The sequence below is a fragment of the Canis lupus genome, chromosome 15 (assembly GCF_003254725.2).
Source record: "Canis lupus dingo isolate Sandy chromosome 15, ASM325472v2, whole genome shotgun sequence".
In the NCBI taxonomy this organism is placed as follows: domain Eukaryota; kingdom Metazoa; phylum Chordata; class Mammalia; order Carnivora; family Canidae; genus Canis; species Canis lupus.
In genome coordinates this window covers 34,844,361-34,869,810 of record NC_064257.1, presented here as the reverse complement: position 1 = coordinate 34,869,810, position 25,450 = coordinate 34,844,361, and the positions used below count along the sequence as shown (strand labels likewise).

At 41.0% G+C, this 25,450-nt stretch overlaps 1 protein-coding gene across 5 annotated transcripts in view; it reads left to right on the top strand.

The window, feature by feature from the left end:
* The window catches only part of TMCC3 (transmembrane and coiled-coil domain family 3), a 271,622-nt gene that overhangs the window by 48,091 nt on the left and 198,081 nt on the right, over nt 1-25,450 (top strand). The window lies entirely within an intron of this gene.

Below are 25,450 nucleotides of genomic sequence, written 5' to 3'. Positions count from 1 at the left end.
GAATATTTTTCAGATTTATTGCAATTGTATTTCATACAGGGACTTGAACTCCAGACTGTTTTCACTTATATTAGTAGAGTGGGAGCTGATGTAGTGAATAGGAAAGATAAATGTGTTAAATGGTAATGAATAGCATCATTTATTTACATTCATGTAGTAAATACTGGAATTCCAATTATATGCCAGACGCTGTGCTCAGCATGGGCCAGTAAATAATATGTCATGCTAATGTCTTTTAGTAAGCTTTAATATTATGAAAAATCACATGAAAATGGTAAAGAATTGCACACATTATAATAGTACAATGAAAAATGAGTTTTTTCCTCTCAGACCATCAGATTTTCTTGACTGCCCTTCCCAAGAACTTTACTACATATTCACTTATGTATGTGTCTTCTGCATCATCTTTTTGTTATCTTTTTCTTTTTTAGTACAATGGGATCCTTAAAGAGCATTCCACCTCTTCCTTTTTTCATTCAGCAGTTGTTCTTGTTAATATGTTAGCACCAACTGGTCTCCCCCACTGTTTTATTACAGCTGCATAGTATTCTATCATATGGACATACCACAGTTTAGTTTTCTGCCCTTAAAACTTACTTTAAAATGAAGGCACAACTTCCTGCCCTATGAAGTTCTCTTTTAATGAGAATTATACAAAATAAAATCTGTGACTGCTGCCCTAGTGCTGGCACATGTTAGTCACATAAATATTAGCAAAATGGATGAATTGATCATGTTTATTCAGTTATTCAGGTCGTTTTTCTTTATAGATAATTTAAAAATAAAATTTAGAACTACGAATGATCACATTCCAAATTAATGGATTCTGTGTTAATGAGGTTTATGTCCTATCAGCTGCATTCCCTCGCACTTTATTTGCATAGTGATGTGGCTCAGAAGTGTCCCTGATGGTGACAACATGGAATAGTTCTGTTGCCTGTCACTGCTGAGGGCCGGATGGTAGCTCTCCTATAGATCAGCAGACTCTGTGGCACGTTTTGTTCTGTCTGGCAGGTATTTTAATTTGCTTGAATGATAGACACCTTAAACTCAGACCTTTCAGACCCCAGAAGCATATAAACATTGGTCAGCATTATTTTCAGAGTTTTCCAAGGCATTAGGGATGGCATTCGTAATCCAAGAGCTATATTCCGGGTGGAGAGATCCTCCTTCCTGTGGCAGAGACCCTTCGTGTCACTAGGCACACCTTGGTTCAGTAGGCAAATGGTCTTCTGACAATACAGATGTTTTGGAAATTGATTCCCTTGTGCCTTGTCTGCTAATCCGTTATCATAGGGGCTTGAAGGCTTCCTGGTGGGTGAGATTCCCTGCTAGGTGCCGTGGGGGACACTGGGATGACACAGTGCAGGCCATGGCCCAAGGAACCTCTGATGTTGCTTGGGGGAACTACCCCCATATAGCTGGCAGCATGGCGTGTGCTGGCATTAAGGAACAGGGGCTCTGGAGTCACACTGACCGGGTTCCTGTCTCCAGCTGTGTGACCCGGGCAAGGTAGTTGACATCTCATGCCTCAGCGTCCTCATCTGAAGAATGGGGATTATATCAGTACTTACCTGGCTGTGAGAATTAAATGACTTAATGGATGAAAAGTGCATGCACAGTGCTCAGTGCATGCGTGCTTAGTAACTATTAGCTGTTGTTACCATTACTGACAATACTACAGAATGGAAAGGGGAGATGATAATGGCTACTGTTTGTAGTAAACTCCTGGGCTTACACAGCCTCTGTGTTAAGTGCCTCATGTTCCAGGTCTCATCTGATCCTCAATGGGGCCTTGTAAAATAAGGTATTTTAAAGATGAGAAAACTGTGGCCCAGTGAGGTTGAGTACTTGCCTAAAGTCACACAGCCATTAAGTGATTTAAATCTGTATCTGACTCAAAAACCTGTGCTCTTTCCTGTGAACAACATTTCCAGGGAAAGAGAGAGAGAGGGAAGGAGTCTTTATTTTGTGGGTGAAGAATGAGGTGCAGAGCACTTAAACTACTGGCCCAAGATTACGTGGAAACCCAGGCTTCCTTAGACCAGACTCCACAGTGTCTCTCGATGCTTGATGATAAAATAAGACAAACTGGGTTGTCCTGCTCCAGAGGAGAGAGCCAGACTGATGCATTGAAATAGGCTGACTTGGGATAAATGGAAAGGAAAATCTGTCCCACAAAGCTGTCCAATATGAATTGAAATAAAGGTGTATTTTTCTCAAATGTAAAAGAGTTTGGAGGTGTGCAGTCGAGAGTTAATTATGGTGGTTCCCTAAGGTCTTCAGGGACAGGAGCACAGGACAGGGTGTTGGCCTTGTTTGTTGTCACTCTGACCCCAAATCCATACAAGACCCAAGCCATGGTTCTGGCTTTGGGATTTGGAAGGTCCTTCACATGAACAGTTTTATCAAATTAGCAGGAACGGTTTGTCTCTGGGGAAGCAGACTATGGAGGATTTATTTTTTGCTTATTAGTCTTGTGTCCAGCAGTGTTTTCCTGATTTACTTTCCTTGTATATCCTGCCGTTTTGTGAATTCAGTGTTATACATCTTTTTGGTCTATTTAGTATACCTATTGATTTTTTTGTGTGCATGCTGAAGATTGGCCCAGGGCACTCAAATGCTGGTAAAGAATAATTACTGTGCCAGTAGTGAGACTAAAAATCACAACCCATGAACCTTTGCTTAGGACAATGCAATTGAGTGAAGTTTAGATTGGCTTTGTTATTCTAGGAAGAAAATACCACTTATTGGGATATTTCCTGTTGAGATCTGTTATTTTCCTGTTTTTTTTTTTTTTACCTTAATTTGCTCATTCATGGGGAAAAAGCCATATTTCTAAAATGAAGTCATTTACCCAACAGTTCTGAGCGACATAGATGCAGTCTCTGCCACCATAGGGTTTACCAAATAGCAGGAAATACAGTTACGGTGGCATATAGTAACTGCCACAATGGGATAATTACAGGTGCTGTATGCACACATGGGAGATGCACTTATGCCTGTATTGGAGGTAAGGAAAGGCTTCCTGAGGAAGTGACATTCAGGCTGAACTCTGAAGGTGATAGAAATGAGCTAGAAGAAGGTTTTTCCAGGTAGAGGAAGCCACCTGCATACAAACCAAGAGACAAGAAGAATGCTGGTGCATATGAAGGACTCAGGGGCTCTCTGCTTAGTTGAGAGAGGAGAGGCAGTAGGTGCACAAGGGTTAGTTGTGGCTAGCTCCCGGAAGTCCTATAAGCTATGTGAAGGAGCCTTAGGGCATTGAGATGCCATTACAGGGTTTCCACTAGGGGATGACCTCGGAGATTTGAGTTGCAGAAGGCTTGGGATAGTCGGGGATGGAGTGGTTCAGCACGTGGAGAGAGATGAGTGTGAGTGAGGAACCATAAAATGGTTGGGGTGCAGGGAGCAGTGGGGAGGGGCCTCTTTAAGGCTGGAGTCTGCAGCTTGAGTCTTGTGGTGGTGGTAATGATTTTTCATATTAGCCTAAAAAACCCATTATTTGAGCTCCAAGTAGCAAATGGACTGGAGGCCGGGCTCACAAGACAAGAGAAACTAGTGAGGAAGCCGTTGTAGTGATCCAGGGAAGAGGGAGGCGATGACGGCTTGCACCAAGATCGTCAAGTGGAAGAATGGAGAGAAGTGGCCCAATTTGTATACAATTTGAAGAACTTGCTACAGAGTGAGGGAGAGGGATTAAAAGAAGAGCAAGAGGGACCCCTGGGTGGCTCAGGGGTTGAGCGTCTGCCTTCCGCTCAGGTCATGATCCCGGGGTCCTGGGATCGAGTCCCACATCGGGCTCCGCTCAGGGAGCCTGCTTCTCCCTCTGCCTGTGTCTCTGCCTCTCTCTGTGTGTCTCTCATGAATAAATAAATGAATGAATAACTATTTAATCTTTAAAATAAAAGGAGAGCAAGATATTTATTTTATTTATTTATTTATTTATTTATTTATTTATTTATTTATTTATTTATTTATTTATTTTTGAGAGCAAGATATTTAACACTCAGGCTGGTGTCTAGTTTATGAATTTCAGGGATCCTGACTCGTGGTTGGGTGTCCACGGAGTACACTGCTCTGGGCGACTCGTAGGGGTGGCCCAGGACGGTGTGGTGGGCCCCAAATTCCAGCTCCCTACTGCCTGAGGGAAGGAAGCCTGAGGTGTACAGTGTGGTCCACCGTGTGCCTGCTTCTTGAGCTAAGTCTTCGTCCTCCCCTTCTCAGACCTTAGGTCCACGGAGCCCAGCGGAGCAAGCGTAATGTCAGCTAGTCTTAGGGCAGCCCCCTTCCCTGAGCCGCTGCCGGGCCTCCAGCCGCGGAAGCCCCTCACCAGCCGCGGCCACCGTCCTTCGGGCATCTTCCTCAGATGTGGTTGCTTGTCGCTGCCTGTAGCCTCGGCGGCCTTAGGAGAGGAGGACACAAACTCTTTGTTTAACGCTTATATCTCTGGTTACAAATGGTAACATATACTCACGGAAGAATGTTGAAAAATACAGAAAAGTATAAGGAAGAAAAATGTAGATTCCCGCATGATCATCTAGACATAATTAGCTCAAATTTTGGTTTAATTTCTTCTAATCTTTTCTATGTGTATTTGTTGCTATTTTTTAATGAGTATGGATAGACCTCTTGCTTTTATTTTTTAAAAAAGATTTATTTTAAAGAGAGAATGTATGAGGGAGGGGGAGGGGCAGAAGGAGAGGGAAAGAGGGCACCTCAGGCCCATTCCCTGTTGAGTGTGGAGCCCGACGGTGAGGCTCGATCTCAGGACCCCGAGATCATGATCTGAGCCAGACACTCAACTGACTGAGTCACCCAAGTGTTCCAGACCTCTTGCTTTTATTTTTTAAAAGATTTTATTTATTTATTCATGAGACACACAGAGAGAGGCAGAGACACAGGCAGAGGGAGAAGCAGGCTCCTTGTGCAGAGCCTGATGCAGGACTCAATCCCAGGACCCCAGGATCATTACCTGAGCTGAAGGCAGATGCTCAAGCTCTGAGCCACCCAGGTGTCCCTAGACCTCTTGCTTTTAAAGTTTATTTATTTTTAGTAATTTCTACATCCAACATAGGGCTCGAACTCACAACCCACAAGATCAAGAGTTGCGTGCTCTTCTAGCTGAGCCAGCCCAGCACCCCATCCTCTTGCCTTTATATTGAACTTTTCCATGTCATTAAAAATTCTTAACTATTTCTTGGTATGATAAATTGTTTCCAGTTTTTCTCTGTTATAGATAATATGCAGCTGCACATAAATGACAGCATTGCTGCACATGAATCTTGTTTGCATGTCTCATCTCCTTAGGATAGATTCCTAGAATGTAATTACTGAGTACACTCATTTTGGGGAGTCTTGACACATATGGCCAGATTGTTCTCCATTCCTTTCCCTCACCACCTCCCCCCAACAGGGATAGGTGAGCTCGTCCATTTCAGTATGCCATTGCCCTGTCCAGAGAATGATAGAATAGAAGTTCCAAATATGAGGAGGGCAGGCATAGATAGACTATCACAGCTAAGTCAGACAGCTAACATTTTCTTAGGGCTTACTTGTGTGCCCAGCACTTGCTAAACATGTTTCCTGTATTTATATCTCGTCCTACTTACATCAACTCTTCAGCATCGGTGCTATTGCAAACAAGTGAGTACACAGAAGTTAAGTGACTTGCCTAAGGTCACACAGATAGATTAACAGTGAGAATAATTTTGTTACAGGTAACAAACTAAAGACTAAAAGAGGCTTTAGTTTTAGGTCTTGAAAAAGCAAACCTGTTTTTTCAAGTGTAGCATACATACCGGGGCGCTCGGCTGGCTCAGTTGGTGGGGCCTGTGTCTCTTGATCTTGGGGTTGTGAGTTTGAGCCCCATGTTTGGTATAGAGATTACTTAAAAATAAAATCTTAAAAAATATATGCAGAAAAGTGCACACATCTTCAGTAGTACTACTTGATGAATGAGAAAACATTTCTTCAAAAAAAAACTATCACATGTGTATTTGTGTGTGAGAGAAAGCGTGAGCACACATGTGCAGAAAGGAGAGATGCTGGGGGTCTCAAGGGACTTGCTGATGGAAGGGGCTGCAGATCCTCCAGTCAGAGAATGTAGCCTTCGCCTCTCAGAGTTATGACAGTTCCATTGAATGGAACATTAACTCTGCTGCTGGCAGCTCTGGACAGGAGATGCTTTGGGAGGAGGAATGTTGCTCTAATTTAATTATGAATCTCAGGGAAGCAAATAATGATCCTCTCCAGTCTTCTGTGCTTGATGCAAGGATGCTGCTGGCATGTCTCCCAGGTCTTTCAGGTGTACTGAAGAGGAAGGGGTGAGGCGCTGTAACTATCCTTCCGGGGAGGTGCATCTCCACCCAGAAGGAATGTGAACCTCAGAGGTTTGGATGCCTAATCTGGCCAGCCCCCCAAATCGCTTGTACCTGTAAACCTAGAGGGTTACAATAACATCTGGGAAAGCTAGAAAGTGGAGTGATCATGTGCCCTGAAGTGCTTCAGACGGTCCCACTTTACACTGCTTTCCTGGGGCCATTGCTAATAATACCCCATTTTCTCTCCCCAAAATGTCCTGATTTGTGAAATAAATTATCTGGTTGCTTACTTAGAGATCATGTTTGAGTTCTACCGCTTTTGTGCAGCGTGGACCCCAGACAAGTTCCTCTACCTGGGCAACCTTCATTTTCCACACCTGCCACACAGAATTGTAGTAAAGAGGGTCCTTATCCCCGTCCTCAGAACAAGGACTTGAATTTAAAGGCCTTTTAAATTTTATCTTTGATGTTATCCTTGTAGCTGGAATTTTCAAACAAGGGTGATTAACTGTGAATGTCTGAGATAGCAGAGGCTGGAAGGCTGTGTGTTTTTCTCATCTACCTCCTAAAGAATTTGCTGGTCTTCTTCCCAGGATAAAAGGAATAATTAATTGTTAGGGCTTTCCCTCCAAATATAGAAGTTAACAGCATTTGAAATGTGAACAAACCATCAGTAAAGCAGGCTTGGACTTCAGTGACTTAGTCCTCACTTTAGGAGAGTGATTAAGAAACTGAGATAGGGGCGCCTGGGTGGCTCAGTTGGTTGAGGTCCCGACTCTTGGTTTCCGTGCAAGTCATGATCTCGGGGTCGTGGGATCAAGCCCCACATCAAGCTCCACACTCAGCCAGAAGTCTGCTTGAGATTCTCTGTCCCTCCACCTCTGCCCCTACCCTCACTCATGTTCTCCCTCCTTCTCGCTCTAAAATAAATAAATTAAAATGTTTTCAAAAAATCCTGAGATAACATTTAGTTTTATAGCGTGACATGCGATCTGGTTTGTGCCTGTTGTCTTGGTAGAACTGACTATTAATAGCATTCCTCTTCACTCTCAAACATGGCTCTGTTTAGACAATCAATTGTATGGTTACACTAAATATTTAGGATCTGTGTAAGCCTATCTTAAGGTTAAGAGTCTTAGACTAGAAACAAGGCAGTATCCATAAACAGGAGAATGGGTGAATAAATCGTGGCATATTCCTACAACAGACTACTACTATTATATAGCAGTGAAAGCGAATGAAATATAATCATACGTGTGAACATGAATAAAACTGAAGAAAATTGACAGTGAAAAAGCAGGTTGCAAAAAGAATACCTACTATATAATTTCACTCACATGAAATTTAATAAAACAAAATTAAATGGTTTATTGCTTAGAAATACATATATGTGATGAAACTGTAAAGAAAAGCAGAATGATTAACTCAAAGTTGAGATTGGTGTTTACCTGTGTGGGGGTGGGGGCGGAGGTGGGGGAAGACGGACTGACAATAAAAGGACACAAAGGGCTTCAAAGATACAGATTTTTTAAAAAAAGATTTTATTTATTCATTCTTGAGAGACAGAGAGAGAGGCAGAGACACAGAGGGAGGAGCAGGCCCATGCAGAGAGCCCCATGTGGGACTCAATCCAGGGTCTCCAGGATCACACCCCAGGCTGAAGGCAGGCGTTAAACCACTAAGCCACCCAGGCTGCCCAAAGATACAGATTTTATTACATTTCTTAAACTGTGGGATGGGTCTATGAGTGTTTCACTATTGTCTTTTCATTTAAAACACATGTAAAATGTGTGTACCTTCTCTTGATTCCTCGGGATATTTCATACAAATATACAAGGAAACATATATGCAGAAAAAAAAGTAAAAATAAAGCAAGATGTATGATATCAGATCTTATACTCTATCAAATATGAGTTGTTTTGGGAGTGATTGCTCATAGTCGAGTGCATTTAGGGAGAAGGTAGCCAGACTTTTAGGCTCGGAGCTGAGAGGATAGTGAGGCAATTTGAAAGTACCTTTAAATCTTTAAAACCCTGCTGGTCACAGGATAGGTAGTTGGGTTAGTTTCTCCTGCCAGTACCCCTCTACACTCTTGGGCTGATGGTCACCGAGTGTGCCTTGTGTTAATCCCTTCACATGTAGTACATGTTTTAACTCTCGGGGAAGTGCTGTGTGCTAGACTGTGTTGTCATCTCCACCGTTCAGGGCAGCGGATCATTGGGGGGTTAAGGAAGCTACCCTGGCCGTCAGTAAGTGTCTGCCCTGGGACTCAGGTCATCTGGCTGCCACCGCTGCCTCTGGGCCTGACTGCAGTGAAGTGCGAACACCCCGTCTCACCGGCACTAAAGTGGAGGCAGATGCTGGACATGTGCAATTTTACAAAAACTTTTGCTCCTTACTTTTGAGGACGGTATCTTTGTCAGGCTTTGCTTGCCCCGGGTCTCAGTTGTCCCTGTGGCTCCGTTAACAGGCTGGCTGCTCCCCTGGTGACCCTGGGTTAAGGGGTTCCGACGCCCGACAAAGGATGAGTAGGAGGTGACTTCTGAGCAGAGCAGGAACGTCTGTACCTCGGGTGCTCTTGATCCAAGAGATTTGGCCTTAGTCCTTCTGTCAAATTCATAGAGTTAGTGTGGTTATCGTAAGAAAAAGAAGCATGGCATAATGAAAGGAAAAAGAGGGTATCATAGGTGGAGATGACTGGGTCCCCGCAGGAGGGACCGCTGCAGTCAGCTCCCTGGAATAACAAACAGCCTGGTCTCCAGTTTTGAATCCCAGCTCTGCCACTTACTGGCTGTGGCCTCAGGCAGGTCACGTCACCTCACCGAGATCTGGTCTCCTCATCTGTAGGTTAGAGATGATAGTACTGTGTCAGACTGTGTCTTGTTTGCCCCAAGTCTCCTCCCTCTCCTCCCTCCCTCCCTTTCCTCCCTCCCTCTCCTCCCTCCCTCTCTCCCTCCCTTTCTCCCTTTCTCCCTCCCTCCCTCCCTTCTTCCCTTCCCAGGCAGAAGTCAGTTAACCTTAGGAAAGATGAACCTCGCCCCATGGACTTAGAGAAAGGTACGTGAGTGCTTTCGGGTCCATTTCGGGTTTGCAGGAGAGCCCTGGGGGGAGATTTTCTCCTGCGTAAGGGGGGAGTGGAGGAGGAGGACCTCCGGCTGTGCTACTCCTAGCTTCCTGCTTTGAGTGAAGCCCTGTTTGGAGGTGATGTGTGGAACCACTACAGCTGCTTCCTGACTATGAGGGGGAAGACCAGGGAAGTTACAGGCATATCAACCCCATGTCCTAAGCATGTTCTCTAAGCATCCCTGGAGTTACATCCAGATTTCTTTTTACACAAGGAAAATAGATTCCCATTTGGTGCAAGTTACTATTAGCCATGTTTTCTGTTACTTGCAGTCAAAAAATGATTTCATTTTATCTTATTTATTTAAACAAATACTTACTTGAGAGAGAAAGAGCACGAGTGGGGAGGAGAGGGAGAAGCAGGCTCCCTGCTTAGCCCCAGACACAGGGCTTATGACCTGAGCCAAAGGCAGGTGCTTAACTGACTGAGCCATTCAGGCACTCCCAAAAAAGTGATTTTAAAAGTATTTATTCCTTATTGGGTTTTTATGGGAGTTAGAATAGATTCTTAATACATCTGGAACACAGTAGATACATAATTATAGTTGCTACCGTCATTACCACCACCATCACCCCACCTCCATGGGCTAGTCAGACTGTAGGGAAGGCAGAGGAGAAGAAATGTTGAAGGATTTTGGCCCTTCCCTTCTTCAGTATACCCCATCTCATTTATTTAAAGTAATTTAAATTCCAGTTTATTTAAAGCTATTTAAGTTCCAACTTTTTTGGCACAAAGCTAATGTTTATTTCACCTTTGGGTCATATTCTTGGATCCTCAATTCCAGTATAGATAACATATGGTGTAATATTAGTTTGAAGTGTGCAATATTGTGATTCAACACTTCCACTCATCACCTGGAGCTCATCACAAGTGTACTCCTTCACCCCATCACCTATTGCACCCATGCCCCCCTAAAGGCAACCGTCAGTTGTTTTCTATATTTAAGAGTGTATTTCTTGGTTTGCCTTTTTCCACACTCCACTCATTTCTATTTTGTTTCTTAAATTCCGCATATGAGTAAAGTCATATGGTATTTGTCTTTCTCTGACTTATTTTGTTTAGCATAATGCTCTGTAGCCCCATCCATGTCATTGCAAATGTCAAGATTTCATTCTTGTTTATGGCTGAGTAATACTCTATTGTCTTCTTTATCCATTCATCAAGAGTGGATATTTGGGCTATTTCCATAATTTGGCTCTTGGAGATAATGCTGCTATAAACATTATGATGTATGTATCCCTTTGAATTAGTATTTTTGTAGGTTCTTTGGGTAAATACCAAGTAGTGTGATTGCTGGATTGTATGGTTGTTCTGTTTTTAACTTTTTGAGGAATCATACTGATTTCCAGAGTGGCTACACCAGTTCGCGTTCCCACCAGCATTGCAAGAGGGTTTCCCTTTCTCACCATCCTTATACCTGTTGTTTCTTAGGTTGTTGATTTTAGCTACTATGAGAGGTGGTGTGAGGTGATAGCTCATTGTGGCTTTGATTTGCATTTCCCTGATGATAAGCAATGTTGAGCATTTTGCATGTGTCTATTGACTATATGTCTTCATTGGAGAAATGTCTATTCAGATCCTCTGCCCATTTTTAATCAGATTATTTGTCTTTTGGGTGTTGAGCTGTATACGTTCCTTATATATTTTGGATACTAACGCTTTATCAGATGATCACTTGCAAATATCTTCTCCCATTCCAAAGGTTACCTTTTCATTTTATTTGCTTCACCATGCAGAAGATTTTTATTTTGGTGTAGTCTCAATCGTTTATTTTTGCTTTTGTTTCCCTTGCCTCAGGAGACATATCCATATATATATTGCTATAGTCAGTGACAAAGAGGTTACTGCCTGTGTTCTCCTCTAGGATTTTGATGGTTTCCTGTCTCACATTTAGGTCTGTAATCCATTTTGAATTTATTTTTTGTGTGTGTTGTAAGAAAGTGGTTTAGTTTCATTCTTTTGAATGTTCCTGTTCAGTTTTCCCAACATCATTTGTTGAAGAGACTGTCTTTTCCCCATTGGGTATTCCTGCTTTGTGAAAGATTAATGTGACCATATAATTATGGGTTCATTTCTGGTTTTTCTACTCTGTTCCATTGATCTGTCTGTTTTTACGTCAGTACCATGTTGTTTTGATCACTACAACTTTGTAATGTAACTTGAAGTCCGAGAATGTGATGCCTGTTATTTTTCTTTTTCAAGGTTGCTTTGGCTACTTGAGGTCCTTTGTGGTTCCATACAAATTTTAAGATTGTTCTAGCTCTGTGAACAATGTGAGTGGTATTTTGATACAGGGATCACATTAAATGTGTAGGTTGCTTTGGATGGTAAAATATTTTTTAAAGGTTTTATTTATTTATTTACAAGTGACACAGAGAGAGGCAGAGACACAGGCAGAGGGAAGAGAAGCAGGCTCCATGCAGGGAGCCCGATGCAGGACTTGACCCTGGGACTTGAGCCTAAGGCAGATGCTCAACCACTGAGCCACCCAGATGCCCCAAATATTGCTTTAACAATATTTATTCTTCCAATCCATGAGCATGCAGTGTCTTTCTATTTCTTTGTGTCATCTTCAGTTTCTTTCATCAGTGTTTCTAATTTTCAGAGTATAGGTCTTTTACCTCTTTGGTTAGGTTTACTCCTAGATATCTTACTGTTTTTGGTGCAGTTGAATCAATGAGATTGATTCCTTAATTTCTCTTTCTGCTGCTTCATTTTTGGTGTACAGAAATGCAACAGATTTCTGTATGTTGATTTTATATCCTGTGACTTTACCGAATTCATTTATCAATTCTAGAAGTTTTTTCGTGGAATCTCTTGGGTTTTCTATATAAACTATCATGTCATTTGTAAATAGTGAAATTTTTACTTCTTCCTTGCTGATTTGAATGCCTTTTATTTCTTTTTGCTATCTGATTGCTATGTTTATTCAACATAGCCCTTGCATGACTATGTTGAATAAAAGTGTCTTGTTCCTGACCAGAGAGGAAAAGCTCTCAATTTTTCCCCATTTAGGATGTTATTAGCTGTGTACATCTGTCTCTTATAAGACATTATACAAGACATGGTGGGGTGCCTGATTTTGGAGAAAGAGTGGGAAGGAAGAAAGGATAGAAAAAAGTGGCATTAGAAGGAAATCACGTAAGCAGAATGGGCTTGTAATTTGAATTTATTGCTCCCACATTTTATTTGCCTGAAATAGGATTCATTCACTCGAGTCCCTGATCAAAATTTAAAAATTTAAATAAATACAAATGTATTTGTTTTTTATAGGCTTATTAGCATTCATAGCTTAAATACTGTTAATGATTATACCCTTAAAATCTTAAATGGCTATTCCTTTAAACAGGTGCCCAGGGAGTAGGGAGTTTTACACAACAAATATTTCTGGTAGAAGATTATTATAATGAGGCAAAGTCTCTATTTTCAGCTCCCAGTTACTTTTCAATCCAGTTGCCATCATTAAACTACACTTGCATTTACTGTGCGAGAAGTTGGAGAAATGAGTGCGTTACCATCAAAGCATGAAAGGCCACTGCTTTGCATAAGCATTTGGAGCAGTTCCTTGGAATTTGCATCTGTCACTCTCACCCTCTAGTGCCCTAGTTTGGGATTCTGCTGGAGCGAAGTTCTAGTTACTGGTTTTAATTATTTTCAAACCCTGGTGTGGATGATCTAGTTACCTAGAGTTGTATTTTCTTTGTGGCATATTTTTGCTTTAAGCGGAGTCCTTGAGATGATTCCAAATTAATAAGAGAAAAAACTGCTCTTAACTTGATTGATGCTACTGGCAAAGTGGATATTTTACACATCATCTTGTGAGGATGGGTGAACTCCTCGGCTGGTCTTTGTCATTTATAGTAGAATGGAGAAACAGATCTGATCATCCCGAGGGAGATGAAGAGTCTTTGGTTTCCTACAGAGCTTGCTGTGTGCAAGTAAGGGCAAAAGGTGACATGAGAAGATGGGAAGAAATGGGTGAAGTGGGCAAATGAGCCTGCATTGTTGGATTTGTGGACCAAATCTGAAATTAGGCAGAGCAAACAGAGGATGCTGTTAAAAAATATTTACCAACTGATTGGTATAAAATAAGTATTATTTCATAACTGCTGCAGGCCAGTGGTACTTGAGCAGTGCCCCAAGAGTTGCTGCTGTGCCCATCATGAATTCACAGAGGAGGTCTAGGTGCTGGAGGAGACTCGAGTTGCCTGAGAACACTGAAGAGGCATGAGGTACAAGAACACTCAAAAACTTGTACTAGGAGGTGCCTGGCTGTCTCAGTTGGTTAAGTTTCTGACTCTTGGCTTTGTCTCAGATCATGATCTCAAGTTGTCGGATGGAGCCCTGTCTTGGACCCCACACTCAGTGGGGAGTCTGCTTGAAATTCTTTTGCTCCCCCTCTGTCCCTCCCCCTACTCAGTGCACATGCTCCCTCTAATAAAAAATCTTAAAAAAACAACAACAACCAACCTGTACAATCATACTGTAGTATAAGCAGAAAATCAACTCAGCAAACGTTTCTGTGTTCCCCAAAATGACATTGTGTGAGCAAAGGGCAGACAGAGTCTATCTTACCTACTGCCTGACACATAGTAGGTGCTTGATAAATAGAACTGAAAGAATTAATAAATGTACATGCCACCCAAACAGTGTATAGGAGTCCTGCCTATGTGCTACACGAATTTTTGATTTTCGTAAGAACCTTCTTGTGTTTTGCTGGGTTTGGGATTATCTGTATCTTATATGATTTTCAAAACATGAAATAGTGATAAGGACAGGAGGTGAAAAAGAAGATGCCCTTGTAGAGAGAAAAGAATAATTTTCCCTTTAAATAAAACCAGAGAGACTATTGAATCTCCTGGTATTTTTCCCTTTGTTCTCTATCTTGTAGAATTTATGCAGGATAAAAATCAACAGTCTTTACCAAGGCAGCTAGTTCAGTGTTTTAAAGGGGCATATATTAGATGGTTTGAAATATCCGTGATGGAGAATTACAATAGAATGTACTTTTTCTATTGAGAAAACGATTGCAATCACTTTCTAACCACAGGCGCTGTGTCAGGATGAAACATGGTGTTTGTGTTTTAGGCAGAATGTCTCTTCAAGGAGATCATGAAGGCGGCAGCTGGCATGGCCAAGTCAAGCAGTGTCTGTTCTATAATGAATACAACTTTTGCTGTGGCCTTTGAATACCAAATTAGGCCAGTAAAAGAAGTGGATACCATAAGAGCTTTGAACAATGGATAGTTCTCAGAAGCTCACTTAGGAGGAGCTAAACTATATTCTATTTTTGATGGAATAGAAGAGATTCTAGAGAGTTTTATTTGACTTATGCTACTCCTTTAAAAAAGAGAATTGAAGTGACTTTCAACAGATGTATAATAATGACATTAATGGAGTGGATCTAGAAATTGAAAATCAGAACCAAGGAAAAGAAGAGAATGCAAGATACTGTCTGTCCATAGTGCTAAGGTTGGCATTTTGATTGATTTTTTATGGGGAGCTTCTTGGCAGCCACAGCAAAAAGAGAATCATGATAAAGCACATAAACTTTTGGAAGAAGAGAGCTTTTTTTTTTTTTCAGGAAAGAAGAGCGAATTTTTCAGAAGAGGTTAACCTTTTCTAAAATATTGTAGTTTGGGATCCCTGGGTGGCGCAGCGGTTTGGCGCCTGCCTTTGGCCCAGGGCGCGATCCTGGAGACCCGGGATCGAATCCCACGTCGGGCTCCCGGTGCATGGAGCCTGCTTCTCCTTCTGCCTATGTCTCTGCCTCTCTCTCTCTCTCTCTCTCTCTCTCTCTCTGTGTGACTATCATAAATAAATAAAAATTAAAAAAAAAATAAAATAAAATATTGTAGTTTTAATTATTGTTATTCTGGAGGTGAGGATTGGATTTTGATCATTCAGTTTACATCTGTCCTGTTATTTCTTTGTTATAATTTGACTCCTTTGCTTTTGTAGTCTCCATGTTGTCAGTAATCTACTCATTATTTGTTCCATTGGGAGATACAGAGAAGTACAGGAGGTAAATTCAGAGCAGTCAGCTTTGTAGCTGATTATAGTTATAGTTAAAGTCATACACGTTATGTCATTTTTTAAAAGATTTTATTTATTTATTCATGAAAGACACAGAGAAAGAGGTAGAGACACAGGCAGAGGGAGAAGCAGGCTCCCCATGGGGAGCCTGATGTGGGACTTGATCCCAGGACCTCAGGGTCACAACCTGAGCTGAAAGCAGACGCTTAACCACTGAGCCACCCAGGTGTCCCACGTTATGTAATATTAACTTTGTCTCTGTTGATGAATTTTTTTTATTCTTTGGGAACACAGAACAGAAAATTATTTACATTTTTAAAATTCCTATAACTTTACATAAAGCCCATCTAGCTTTTCACTGGTCTGGGGATTGGAGCCCCTAATCAGTCATCAGTGTTAAAAAAAGTTAAATTCATGTCTACAACTGTATACATTTAATGTGTATCTAATTATAATAAAAAAGTTTGTTTGCTTCATAAGACAGTTTTAGTTTGAACATGCTTTTTATTTTTGATGGCTGTATAATACAATACAATACAATACAATACAGTGTTTTGTATAGTAATTCAATCCTATAGTAAAGCATATGTTTTCTCAGTGAATATCCTTCAGCAAACATATGTGCATACAGTTTGTTTCATTGTTGAAGAAAGTATAAGAAATGAGTTTTTTGGATAAAAGAATATGCCTGTGTTTATTGTTGTATTGCTTTCTGAAAGCATCAGTTAATTTGCTTTCACATTCTTACCTACAAAGAAAAGGAAAAGAGCCACTGAGCTCTTACGAGCTCATCTCCAAGTAACTTATGGGCAGCCTTTTTCATCCCCTTTGTGGCTCACCTCTGTGCACCCAGTTCTCCTGTTATTCTTGGCAATCCTGGCAGCCAGAGTTCTGCAAATTTCTCATAATTAGCACTTAGTGACATCAGTGATGCCCTCCTTTTAAAATATCCATTTATTGTATTTTCAGTTTCTAGTATATTGAATGTTGTGGCAGGAACTAATGGCTATGTTAGACATTCATTCTCTTCTTTTCAGAACCCACAAGTTTTAGGGGCACTGGGTGGGGCAGTCAGTTGATCATCCAATTCTTGGATTCAGCCGAGGTTGTGATCTCAGAGTCATGAGATTGAGCCCTACGTCAGGCTCTACACTCAGAGTGGAGTTTGCTTGAGATTCTTTTTCCCTCTGCCTTTACCCCTCCTGATCGTGCTTTCTCTCTCAAATAAACAAATAAAATCTTAAAAAAAATGAGAACCTACAAATTTTCACTGGGCACATAGCCATCCAGAATAATGACTACCTCTCTCAGCCTTCCTTGCCACAGAGGATGCTAGGTAACTAGTTCTGGCTGATAGAACATGAGTGGATGGTTTATTTGTGACCTTCTAGGATCCTTTTGAAAAAATGGTATGTACCTTTTATCTTCTTTTTCTTGTTTATCCCTTGCTGCACCCTCTGCCTGGAACACAGGATAATTAGAGCTCTAGCTCTATTGAGCTAGATCCACCATATTGGATCATGAGACTAAAGGCCATACTCGAAGGATGTAGGAACAGTATACTGGAGGACTTTTGCTTTTGTGGGGATTTTATGGGCCAGAGCTGGCATACTTGGCACATGCTACCTGCCCCTGGACTTTTACATACAAAAGAAATGTGTTTTAATTTTGTTTAAATCATACTTTAGGTTTCTCTTACTCACAAATGAACCTAACCCTAACTGTAACATCTGTGTTTATATAAAAGAAGTTACATCAGTTTACATGTCCCTGACATCATCATTTATTGGACATGAATATATTGTGGTAAGGCTGAAAGTTGAAGATCAAATCCAAAGCAAATTGCAAGGGTCAAATGCTTTTCTCAATTCTTATAATACACCTTCCTGTTAAAATCATCTTGATGATAATGGCTATTGTTTATCAAGCTTTCCTTCTGTGCTTACCTCATTTAGTTCCCTGTAAGGAGCTACAGTTTGCTATCGCCATTTTACAGATAAAAAAATTGAAGCTGGAAAAGATTAACTTGTTGGGTCACTCATTTAACAAGTGGTGGAGTGGCACTGCATCCTGGGTCTTCCTGACTCCAGAGCCCAGCGTCTTACCTGGTAGTTGCTAAGCCATCTCCTTGCACCTGCTGTTCTCTCTCCTAGGAGCACCAGCCCTCTCTCTACCTTCTTGGCCTACCTACTTCTGTGCACCCTAAGTTCTCCCCTCCAGCAAGTCTTCCTTCATTTCTCCATGCCATTCCACGATCCTGTTGCCATCATAGCACCTTGTGCATCTTTTGTCATTGCATTTATCACATCTTATGTTGCTTATTTGTCTCCCATGTTAGACACTGAGGTCCTGTGGTGGGACTGAGTCTTACTCTTTATCATACTTCTAAAACCTAGCGTGGTGCCTGGCATATAGTAGATGCTTAATAAGTATTTGTTATTAAATGAACTGTTGCTGCCCAAAAGATGTTTTTTTTGCTGCTATTTTTGAAGCTCTTTTTAGCATAGATTATTCTCATAGTCACTTTACTAGAACTTTTTCTTACTCTGGTATAGTCTTGCGCCTACTAAATGTGTCTGTAATTTTCAAAGACTTGATTTGGTAGATAATTTAGCCTTTGGTCATATGTGACATTTCCTCTTACTTCTCAGCAGGACAGCTCTGCGGTTAATGATTTCACAGTATGACTACATTTGTGTACTATTAGACTGCAATGATCTTTTACATGCAGTCAGGAGAAAAATGAGATCGTTGTAAACAAGCATATGCATAAACTCATTCAGAAAAATGATGTCTGGATCCCAAATTGCATAATCATCTTCTTTTCATATTTAATGGATAAATAAGCATATTTAATGGATAAATAAGTGGTTCGGGCTTTTGATAGAGTTGAGAAATGTGTTATTGTGTCAGAGGGAAGAAACCAGAGCCTCCCAGGTAGTCAGACTGGTTGCATTGTTGTCCAATGCAACCTTTACCGAATTCTCATTCAGAAAGGTTGAGTTAGATCGAATCCTGTGCAGGGGATTGAAAATTATTCCTAATCTGCCAGTTCCTCTGGGGTGCAGCATCCTTATTATCAGCCTGTTCGAATCCCCGATGTTCACGTTATATAAAACTCTCCTCAAATATGGAAGTCAATAGAAGGAACTGCCTTTCCCATTTGCTGTCTCATTTAACTCAGAAGACTGCTTGTTGTTAGACTGCTGGAGCCTTTTTTGTGCTGTGGGCCCATGTTACCTATTGGCATCGAAGCTGCCAGGAAAGAGTGAGGTGATGAAACCAAAACTCAAAGATGGGAAACTAACCAACTGCTGCCCTTGGAGTTTTTGTTTTTGTTTTACTATTTTAACTATTTTTAAAGGGTGCAGTTCAGTGGCATTAAATACGGTGACATTGTTGTACAGCTCTTGCCACCATCCATCTGCAGGACTCTTCATCTTCCCAAACTGCTGAGCTCTATCCCCAGGGTCCTGGGATCGAGCCCCATGTCAGGCTCCCTGTTCAGAGGGGAGTCTGCTTCTTCCTCTCCCTCTGCCCTTCCCCCTACTCATGTTCACTCTCTTGTAATCCTCTCTCTTTCTTTTTCAAATAAGTAAGTAAAATATTTTTCTAAAAATTTGTGCTTCGGAGGACACCATCAAAAACATATGAAAAGACAACTCAGAATAGGAGGAAAATTTGTGAATCACATTATTTCAGTGAATTGTTTCCAGAATATATGAAGAACTCTTACAACTCAACAATAACAACAACAAAAAACCCAAATAACCCAATTAAAAATGGGCAGAGGACTTATGTGGACATTTCTTTGAAGATATAGAAATGGTGGCCAATAAGTACATGAAGAAATGCTTAACACAATTAGTTAATGGCATATAGGTAAAAACCACATGAGATACCACTTTACATCAACTAGGATGACTATAATAAAAAAAAAAGATGGACTATATAACAAGTGTTGGCAAGGATATGGAGAAATTGGAGCTCTCATGTACTGCTGGTGGGAATGCAAAATCGTACAGCCACTTTGGAGTACAATTTGGCACTTCATCAAAATGCTAACCATAAAGTTACCATATAACCCAGCAGTTCCACTCCTACATGGTATATATGCAAGGGAAATGAAAGAAAACTTGCCCAAAAATGTTTATAGCAATATTATTAATAATAGTTAAAAATTGAGAATAGCCCAGCATCCTTCAACTGATAAACAGATAAACAAAATGAGGTATATTTATATAATGGAATATTATTTGGCAATCAAAAGGGTGAAATACTGATACATGCTATAACCTGGATGAACCTCAGAAACATGCTAAGTGAAAGAAGCCAGTCAAAAAGACCACATACGGGATGCCTGGGTGGGTCAGTGGTTGAGCGTCTGCCTCCAGCTCAGGTCATGATCCCAGAGTCCTGGATCAAGTTCTGCATTGGGCTCCCCACAGGGAGCCTGCTTCTCCTCTGCCTATGTCTCTGCCTCTCATGAATAAATAAATAAGATCTTAAAAAAAAACAAAATAAAATGATCACATAGTGTATGATTCCATTTATATGAAATGTCCAGAATAGGCAAATCTGTAGAGACAGGAAGTACATAAATAATTAATTACCTAGGGTGGGGGGAGAAGGCAGGTGTTAGGGGAGAATGGAGAGTAACTGCTAATCTGTATTAAGAATTCATGTGGGAATGATGAAAATATTCTAAAATTAGATTATGGCAATGGTTGTAATATACTAATATACTAAAATTAATGAGTTGTATACTTTAATTGGTAAACTTTAGGGACCTCTGGGTGGCTCAGTCGGTTAAGCATCTGCCTTCAGCTCAGTTCATGATCCTAAGGTCCTGGCATCAAGCTCCATGTTAGGCTCCCTGCTCATCAAGGAGCCTCCTTCTCCCTCTCCCTCTGCCTGCTGCTCTGTGTACTTGTGCTCTCTCTCTGTCAAATAAATAAATAAAATCTTTTTTAAAATGGGTAAACTTTATGGCATGTAAGTAACATCTCAAAAAAGCTGTTAAAAACCTTCAGTGGCAATATCCTAGCATTTCACAGGATGAAGATGTTGTCGTATCATTAATGTAGTCCTGGGTTGCCTGGGTGGCACAGTCAGATATGTGTCTCACTCTTGGTTTGAGCCTAAGTCATGATCTTGGGTTCAGGGGATCAAGCCCCATGTTGGGCTCTGTGCTGGGCATGGAGCCTGCTTTTGGGGTTCTCTTTCTGTGCCCTCCGCCCCACGTGCCCTCTTTCTCTCTCAAAAAAATTCAAAAATCTTTAAAAAACTAAAATGTAGTCCTTTTCTCATCCTCTGTAAAATAGAATGCTCTACCTTTTTTTGAAGATAAATTAGCTTGCCAATGAAAATATGAGGAAAAAAGAAAAATAGTTTGCGTCCCAAGGTTGTAAGAAATGAAACAAATTTTTGGCAATATTTATCCATTTCCTAAAAAATGTAGCAATTTTTTTTCTTTTACAAATAGAGACAGAATTAATGCAATTGAGCTTTGCATCAGAGAACTTTAAAAACCATAAAGATATTTTTGTTCTAAAAAAAAAAAAAAAAGATACTTTTGTTCTGTCTTTCCCTTGGCATGTCAGTCTTTCTGCCTCAGACTTTGTAAGGCCAGGCAGTGTGCACCCATATCGCTGCGTGTCTACACTTCCCACCTAGAATCATCTCCTTTTTGTGCATGATTCTCTTCCTCAGTTGGTGTTAGACTACCAGTAGGTAGGTTAAGGCTAATCAAGAGAGATTTACCTGTTAATCTTTTGAAAAGGTTTTATCTGTTCATTTAAATTTGGAATTGTGTGTAGATTTTATTTATCCACACCATGCCTGAAGCATGGCCAAATGTTGATTGGACTCTGCTTTAACTCTTCTTCACTCCCATTGCCCTTACAATCCTCCCACACACAGGACTTTCTTGTGTCCAGGTACCTGGCTCATTGTCTTCCTCAGATCATGGGATCCTGGGAAGACCACCAGTGCCTGCTTTAAACCTGCTATGTGCCTTGCGATGTGTAGGTGCCTAGTAATCATCTGAAAGAACAATTCTGGGAAGATAGAACCTAAGGATGTAAGCCATAGAAAAGCAGTTTCTATGTGATAGCTTTGTTTTTCATGTCTGCTAAAAGAATGTACGCACCTACTGAGAGAAATGCATGCTGCTTACTCTTTGATCATGACATAGGTTTATAAGCATGCCAACATGCTTAAAGCACAAGAATTAAACTGTGAGAAGGAAAATAACATTTGGATTTTCTTCCTGACAATTCGTGCATAAAATTTGTCCAGAATCTCCCAAAGGTACCTATGGAATGTGAGCTCTGGATGACTTTCTGGTTTTTGTTGGCAGGATAGATCAAAGACTTCAGCTCTGTCAGGTGGTTTAACCAAGAGAAAGATAAACCTAATCCTGAGCCCAGAGCCACGCACACACTTTTAAAACAAACATCTTGTTGCCTAACATCTTGTTTCGTGCTATAGCATGATTTGAGTTGGCCATGAAGAATGTAAGTGATTCTTCTCGAGTTGCTGTGTTTTTTTAGCTGTTACTGTTAGGAGTAGGATGTAGGGTATTTATCCGAACTGAGTTGAAGACAAAGGTTTAATTTCCAGCAGGTTGAAGTTTTATAGATTAAACAACTGAGGAGGTGAGTGGATGTGCTTGCTGTTGTCACCATCATCTCAATTCTGAGAGATGCAAGAAGCTGAAGGCCTGACCACGTGGATATCCAGCATTCCCATCCGCAGCTCTGGTGGTCTGTGTCCTCTGCTCTCGCCACATCCCACCTTTTCGAAGACGAAGGGTCTTGCTCTGAAAGTCCAGATATCTGAGTTTGAGACCTGCCCTGCCTTTGACTTCGCATGAGTCTAAACGTAAGGAATCTTATCCCCTGGTGGGCAGTACTTTGATATTTGTGGGAGCGGTTAGGAGCATTACATTATTTATGAGTTTTATTTCAGATTAATAAAAGTGGCATTATAAATTCTAATTATAAAAAGAAGGTGGTGGACCTTTATTTAGTTTTAGTGTTGAGAACCACTTGGCATTGATCACTGGACTCTCTGAGCCTTAATTTACCTATTTCTGAAATGGAGATAAGGAGTGCCCTATCTCTCAGAATTATATATGAGGATCAAATGTGGAAATAATGTGAATCTGTGTCTCTCTGAGTGTGCTTTCTCAACTGCAAAGTAGTTAAAACGCACAGCCCTTTTATTTTTTATTTTATTTATTTATTTATTTATTTGCACAGCCCTTTTAAAGATAAAATAGGGTCACACATGTAAAGCACTTGGTAAATGGTTTAGCAAAATGCAATGATAATGTGTCCACCAACAATTAATTATTTAATCCTGACTTGCTGCCATAAACTCTGCTGCCCAGACACCTGTCTCACTATTGACTGGATATATTCGGTCATGTTCAATCTTTATATCTTAGACCTTGCTGTTCTCTCTCTTTCTTTCTTTCTCTCTTTCTGAGCCCTTCTTGGAATTTTTTTTTCCATCTTCTCTGCCTATTCCAGTCCGTTCTTTCCTAAAAATTTCTCTCCTCTAACCTCACACAGGGTTCAGTGTGAAGTGTCTCTTCTGTTAGTTTCCTGTCCAGTTGTTTACTTCCTGGAACACTTGGTTATCTTTCCATGCACATGTATCTTCTTGATCCCTGGAATGTAAGTTCCTTGGCCTTAGAGCAGGGCTGCCTAACTGGTAGGTAATCAAAAGTTGTTTGTTGATTTTCCATGCCCAAGGGACATAATTTAGAATGAATTAAGCCAGCAAACCTAAACCTTCTCTTCCTTGGAGATATATAAGCACCTAAGCAATAATGCTAAATAGTCAGGGATTTTTAGACCAGGAAAGAACCTGAGCCAGTTACTCTTTATTGCTTATAAAAGTGCTTTCTATCCTTTGTTTCTCATAATAATATTAAAGGTAAACGTGGTTACTCACAGTTTATAGGCTAGGAATCTAAGACTCCAAGATGTTAAATAACTTGTCCAAGGTCACTCATCCAGAGCTAGTAGAAGGACAGTTGAAGTCTCTTTGTCTTCAAAACCCATGTTCTACTACTTTATTCTGCTTTCTTAAGGAAAATGAAGTTTTGATCATCACTAGACTAGAACACCTGGGGTGAGAAATCTGAGAAAGTCAGTGTTAAGTTTTTTGTTTGTTTGTTTGTTTTGTTTTGTTTTTTTAATTTTTTTAAAATTTTATTTATTTATGATAGTCACAGAGAGAGAGAGAGAGAGAGAGGCAGAGACATAGGCAGAGGAAGAAGCAGGCTCCATGCACCGGGAGCCCGATGTGGGATTCGATCCCGGGTCTCCAGGATCACGCCCTGGGCCAAAGGCAGGCGCTAAACCGCTGCGCCACCCAGGGATCCCAGTTTTTTTTTTTTTTTTTAAAGCATGAAATATCAGTCTTCTCATGTAGAAACCCCTGAGATTTGGACGTTGAGTGTTTGATGGTCACCATTGAATGCTAGGCTAGTGTTTTGCTAGGATACCAACAAGGGGGAGAGGAACTTCATCCTCCAATGTCATGAGAAACCCCCAGAAGACATACAGAATGCAGCAAGCCTGTTTGAATAACATAGTGGCAGGTGCACAGCCTCTGAGACCAGGCTGTGGGCTTGGATCCTAGTTCTACAGATTTATCCATTGTAGGACCTTGGGCAACTTCCTTATTAATCTTGCCCGTGCCTCAGTGTCTGCATTTGTAAAATACAGGGATTATATTGGAACTTACTTACCCTTCAGGAGAGTTGTGAAAATTTTGAAAAGTTGTAATACTTATAAATACTAAGAATAGTACCTGGCACGTAGGAAGGCATCAGTAAGTGTTGGGTGTTGTTGCTGTTATGGTTTCTGTAGAAAGTATTGCACAGAGAACTTCAAATATTCCTGCTGCTTGGTAAGGACCGGAGGCTGGTGGCTCAGAATCAGCCCCAGAAGCTTCTAGATGTATAATCATGTGTAGCTGGCAGTGTGTCCAGAGAAGGCAGGAGACAGTCTCAAGATGCTGAGCAGTTTTATTATTAGAAGTAAATAGCAACACCATTTTTCTTCCAAGAATCCAGAATAAATTGATTTTCTTGCAGGGTTTGTAATTAAGTGCTAAGTCCCTCATACTGTTCTCTGGAAGTCCCATTTAAGCTCCAGAGAGCCATGGATAGTTTATTAAGGTTTTATATATGCATATTGACCCTTAATAAAGTTGAACTTGCCTGCTTTTAGGAAAGTGTTTCGGTTATTAACTGAGTAAGGCTGCGTGGGCCAAAAGTTACCCGTTGGGTTGGCAAGGTATTTAGAAACACCAAGGAGTATTTCCCTAATGAGATGTGGAAAATATTAAAAAGCTAGATCTGGAAGGGGAATTTCAGCCTGTTTCTGACCTCACTGTGCTGGCCAGCCTGGGCATCAGCTCATCTCCATCCCCACTGGGACGGGGGAGCGGGAGATCCGTATGACCATCTAACCTATCACACTTGGTCGTGTGGCGTGGAAAGAGGCACTTACTCTTTCATCCACTTCTTTGTAAATGCCTTATAATACCTATGTAATTGTTTTCTTCTTCATAAAGGCCTTGGCATAGTGCTGCTGGCCACAAGCACGCAGCCCTCCTGGTCATGAGGTGATACTGGTCCGTGGCTTGTGATATGAGACCTCGTTGATAATAGCCCTGAGGGGGTGATTTCCCACCCTTTGCTCCAGAGACGGTCCTCACCAACCTTTACACCTATCGTGGGGCCCCTTTCTCTAGATTTCCAGGAGGCCCATTATGGCACCTCTGGACCTAATTTTTGGGATGTGGGAAGGCTGCTGTTTTATGGGCTATTGCCGAACCAAAAAACCCCAGGTGTGACAAAGATGGGAATGGAAGGACCGAAGGAAATCAGTGCTATAGCTCCTTGCACGACTTTGCACGTCCAGAAGTGCTGCTGGTGTTCAGG